The sequence below is a fragment of the Euprymna scolopes genome, chromosome 33 (genome assembly GCF_053919585.1).
Source record: "Euprymna scolopes isolate OS-2025 chromosome 33, ASM5391958v1, whole genome shotgun sequence".
In the NCBI taxonomy this organism is placed as follows: Eukaryota; Metazoa; Mollusca; class Cephalopoda; order Sepiida; family Sepiolidae; genus Euprymna; species Euprymna scolopes.
Window position 1 is genome coordinate 45144085 of NC_136514.1, and position 5836 is coordinate 45149920.

Genomic DNA, 5836 nt, shown 5'->3' on the forward strand with positions numbered 1-5836 from the left:
AGCCAATTCTCTACTGATTATTATATTCTACCCAGTATATCGTAATGCCGCCTTCCCCGACGTGACCCGCCGATAAAATACGCTTTAATATATTGACATTCATGCAATTTCTGATTTATTGCTATACAGAGAATAATCTATTTAATATTGTATCATGCCGTATATATGGTCGTGATTTCAATTTTTTTAATATGACTTGGGTTCCATCAGCTAGAATTCAAATCTAAACAGAGCGTCGCAGCGTAAAGTTACTGTTGTAGTAGGATCCACCTAATTAGCATACGTGGAGTGTATCGTAAAGACGGGAGAGACACAACGAGAGACTCAGGAAAACAATGAGATCGAGAGTCGACGACTACTCAGCTGACACCTTCTCCAGGGACAGACTCTCCATGACTATACCAATGGACTCTACGTGAATATACTTTCTTGTTCTCAATGTATATGTTCAAACTTAATTTTGTGTTGTAGTAATTTATTTCCGTGTGTTCAGTCGAGTTTCAACAGTTACCCAGTTTACAGACGGGACACAAACATTTTATACAGTTTACGTCGCAAGGAATATATGGCAAGAAATAACCTGACATTTTTTTTTATAACAACGTCACTTATTTTGTTATTCTTTCACCGCGTGCGACTTCTTATATCTAACGTGATACCTAAACGTCATCTACGTCTCTAACGTGATCGTCTTTTCTAGCGTCATCAATCTCCTTTTTATAGTCTTTCTTTCTTCTTAATTTGACGTCACGAATTGGTGCTCGCGCTCTCTTACAACAGCTTTTTATGTTTAGAAAATTGGTCTAAAAATGACGTCAGGACGTAAAAGCTTGAGATGTTGAAATACAATTGTTAAGATTTATATCAGATTTTAAAATTGTATAATTTACTCAATTTTTACTTCAATTATAAAATAAATATTATCGGATAGAAAGTTACTTTGTTTGATAAGTTGCGCACTAAGTAGGTCGGAACATACATTAATCGGAATCAATTAAAACTATCAAGGAAGTTTATTATAGTAATTCATATAACATTAAAGAGAGTAGACAGTGGATCTTGCATTAACTTTCAGCAACCGCTTAGCTCTCGCTTTTTTAATTTTATCATTCAGTTCTCATATTCCATCAGCGTATGTTTCTTACTGAGACAAAAGTATTGCCGTTTGCTGGTTTAAAATCTATTCCATCTAACACTTATGTCATCATCATTTTGGGTTATGCTGGAACAGCATCAATTGGCCTTGCGGATAGTCTGTTTAGAACATCATTATTATTATTATTATTATTATTATTATTATTATTATTATTATTATTATTATTATTAAACAAGTAAAATGTTAAATAATTAACATTATTATTGTTTTGTAAATGTAGAAAAAGGTATGCAGAGAGAATGTTATTGTAAAAAGAAATCGTTAGTAAAATATAAAAAAAAAACAATCGAGGAATTGTTGTGCAATTGCGAGTTGAGTGTTAAAATACTATGTCTTACAGAGACAAACGTATTGCCATTTTCTGGGTTAAAATCTATTTAATCTAACACTTACATTGAACAGTTTTTGCCCTTCGAATAATATTTTTAGCTTCTTACATCAAGTGGCTTCATGGCGTCTCTGGAGTGATTTCTATGAAAAAAAGCTTATATAAATGACAACTTATAAATGTAAAAATCCAAAACACTCGTTATTAGTACAATACATGATATATCTTTTACGTATAATAACATTATTAAAATTGAAAGTTAATTACAAAACAATCTTGGTTATATGAAATAAAAAAATAGGACACGGAGCGCTACCTAGGCCATCCGCTCTTATACAACGCATATTCTTACGAAAGCTATTCTAGGATAAGGGTAAATGAGTGTTAATTAGGCGGTGAGATAAGATCGTAGTGATCAGTAATGGCGGAACTGTGGTAGGGGTTTAATTATATAACAGCAATTATTTAATTACATTAAACTTTAAAAAGATGATGATATAGTAAGCTGAGAAACAACGCCATGGTTTTATAATTTCCAGGCAGAAATTTCTGAGAAAGAAATTCTGCTCATAGAATTTTTGTTTAATTTACTGTAATCAAAGTGATTATTGTACAAACTTCTAATACGTTTTACTGTTAAACAGACGTAGAATGCAATTGTAGAAACGTAAACGATTGCTCACTAGAGAGATAGCATTGTCTCAAATATAGTCTATAAATGTAGCCAATTAATAAAGAATAATAGCAATCTCATATTATGTCTTCAAGTGAACAATAGAGGATAAACGTCGCCTATGCTCTTGAAAACTAAGCGTACTAAAGAAAACGAATCATCCCCTACATTATTAGCTAAATGTGTTAGTGACTAAATGAGAAATAATCATTTTAAGTTGAAATATGATTTAATGGGTAGAACGAAAATTATGTACATAACGAAAGAAAATAATATAACTTGTTCTCATGAAATTTAACGACACAAAAAACACGAGAGATTCTACAGAATTGTTTACATCGAAATATATACCGTATAATTCGGCGTATAAGACGACCCTTACAGTTTAAAAAATAATCTTTAAAAACCAATATTTCATAAGATACCGGGTGTTGCAATCTCTAGCCTAGGCTAAACAAGCATGGTTTCGTGATTTAGCAGTCGTCTTATACAACCGATATATATACATTAAAATTTGGTCCCATTTGTGACCCCGTCTATTCTGGCAGTCGCCTTATACGCCGAAATATACGGTTTATTGGATCATACTTCAGTCTAAGTAAAATTTGCAAGAATTAATTAAAATGAATTAAACTAAGTAACGATCTAATTAAATATAGAGAAATGTTACTAAAATTTGAAATTAATGAATATTTAAAGTAATGTCGACTTCTTAATAATTGATTTCCTTTTTACAAAGTCTAACCTAATTCGTTATAATATAGTCTGCTTCAACTATCCAGAGAGTTGGTGTAGTCCCGTATGGATCGGGAGGGGAAACACAACTCGATAATTAGTGGAAACAAGTAAACTTATTATTATTGATTTTCTTATTAAAAGACTCTCCTGTTTATATAAAAGTGGATTTTTAAAATATCTATAAAACTACTCAACCGATGAAAGATTCATGATGATTTCAAAGACAGAATGACACAGCTTTTACTAAAATAATTAAATCTAATCCAATATTTAATGTAAAACGAATGTTTCATGAATAGTTGCAGTAAAAAAGCTTTTCTTGCTACAACGTTAACGTTTGATCGTCATTCCCCAGTTCATTTTGCATAAAGTTTTGTGCATAAACAATACACTGCCCTTTTATGACCGGTAATAAATTGTATCTGATTTCTACCTAGCTCTGTGTCGTTTGCCCATTTTATATCAGAATACTGGTTCATGTTCTATATAACACGACCGATAGCCATTAGTCGCGTGCTCTCGTGTAATTAATGAATGCGTGAATGTAGGATTGCCATGAAATTGTTCAAGAAAAACTAAAATGACCGAAACATGGGCTGAAATGACTTAAATAAATAAAAAGTAAATTACTTAGAATGGTTTTAATGAACTTAAGAATGAATTGAATGACCGTAAGAATGACTTGAATGCTTAAAAAATACTGGAATCCTTCAAAAACAACTTGAATCATCTGGAGAATGACTTGAATGGCTTTGAGACTGACTGGTTGTAAAGTGGGTGATCATTTTTCATTAACTTAATACATAAAAGTGATCCCCCACTTTATATCACAAAGGTACAAACATAAGTACAGTATGTAGTAAGAGCAGATACTACACTTTGATCTTAGCCGAACGGCCAAGAAAAGGGTGGTATTTATTTGCTCCCCCACCAAGCAAATTAAGCACAAGGCCGATTTTTAATGTGAGGAGTGAAGGGGAAATGGGGACCAACTCCCCGGGGAGTAGGGGAGCTGGATAGTGACAATTGGTATGAAGGGTTGCCCCTACATCGACCAAGCTCTTATCTGTGGGGTCGCCCCCACATAGGGTCTTTGCTTGCAGTATCTGCCGGAACAGATACTACACTTTGATCTTGCCCCCCCCAAAAAAGCTTAATGAAAACCTAAGAATAAGCGAAGTAAAAAACCCAGAAAAACGAACGTTAAAAAACCCTGCTTAGCGGGGGGGGTACCCGTCGTTGCCCGAGTGTTTGTAGGTATGTGTGGTTGAATAATCGAAGTAAAAAAAGAAAACACAAAAACTAACGTTAAAATTTAAGGGGGGTAATCAAAACATCGAAAAAAAAAAACACAAAAATCTAACGTAAGACAAACGAACAATGTGAAATGTAAAAATCGAAAAAAAAAAAACAAAGAAGAAAACAGAAAAACGAAGGTTAAAAAAGATCACGTGAAAAATAGCTTAAATAAGCCTGTTTCGATATTAAAATTTAAAAAGTCGGTGGGTACCCGGGTATTTTGTGTGTGTGTCTGCGTGGTCGTTCGGGGGTGTTAAGTAAAACCTAAGAATAAGCGAAGTAAAAAGAAAAAGAAAAACAAAAACAAACGTTACGTAAAAAATGGCTTAAATAACACTGGTTCAATATTTAAATTAAAAAAATCGAAGACATCTCACACCACGATTTGAACCCAAAACGTTAAGATAATGAACCAACGCCCTAACCAACTGCGCTAACACAACGCACATGAAATTCAGTCAGTGCTTCACCTATTTAAACTAAATCAGGTCATGGCGTTATCTGACGCATGCGTAGAACCGGTCGTCGTCATGAGAGGACGGTTTTTGTTGCCCCCCCCCTGTAGAAAATTGTCAATTTCGGGGTAAAAAAATTTACGTTTTTGGCCAATTTTCCGATATTTTTCGGGCTAAGGATGGAGCTTTAATATGATACCAACTTCGTGAATTTTTGTTCTGTCTGTCTAAAGATTTTAGCAGACACACAAACACACATACATACAAACATACATGCACACATTTTCGCTTTTATATATATAGATTACAATTTAAAGAAATATAAAATAATAATGTTTATAATCCGTAAAATTTATATCATCTTTAAATATTTCTCAGCGAGTGAATTTTTTAATCTGATTTCTAAACTATCTACCGTCAACCGTAATTCTTAAATAAAGATAATACACGGTATGTGTAGAAAGCTTCTAAACTAATATTGATTTCTTATCTAGCCATTTAATAATATCTCACAGTAAATGAACATTCTTCTTCGTTTTTTGGGGTCAGCAATATTTTATACAGATATTTTAAATTTTAATTGGGATTTTATTTCCTGTTAAGAATATAATTGAAAATTGCTTAGATTGCTTGGAAAATTTTTTGATTATCATCTTTAAAGTGAGTTTTTCGTGATTGGATTTGCCGTTTTTATCTAATGTTTATATTATTACGAGTATATATATATATATATATATATATATATATATATAACAGGGCTATTTAATAAATGTATATACATCTATTTACAAGTCTATTAACTGCATTATCGTATTGTATTCTAGATGTATATAAAACGAGTATCTATGCATATGTTTATATAGACAAGAATTACATACAACACTAAACATGCTAATGTTTCGGTGCAAATTAATGTTACAATAAAAGGCTGCCCCCTTTCCATGTAAATAAGAAAGAGTATTAGGTAGGTGAAAATGAGATTAGGATAAGCTGAGACTACAACCTTGCAAGCAAGGTTAAGAATTGGAATGTTAGAATTTAGCCTATTGATAAATTCTATTAGAAATAGTTGGATATTGTTTGTATCGTAAAGAAGAATTGATTGCTCATTCTGTTTGGAATTGGAATGTTAAAAAGGTCAGCCAAAAAGAATGAACTATACAAATTAAAAATATTTTGTTTAAATT

At 32.3% G+C, this 5836-nt stretch overlaps 1 pseudogene; it reads right to left on the bottom strand.

Annotated features, from left to right (window-relative positions):
• Positions 1-3574: 3574 nt before the first annotated feature.
• On the bottom strand, positions 3575-3805 carry LOC145258535 (U2 spliceosomal RNA; annotated as a pseudogene).
• Positions 3806-5836: the final 2031 nt, after the last annotated feature.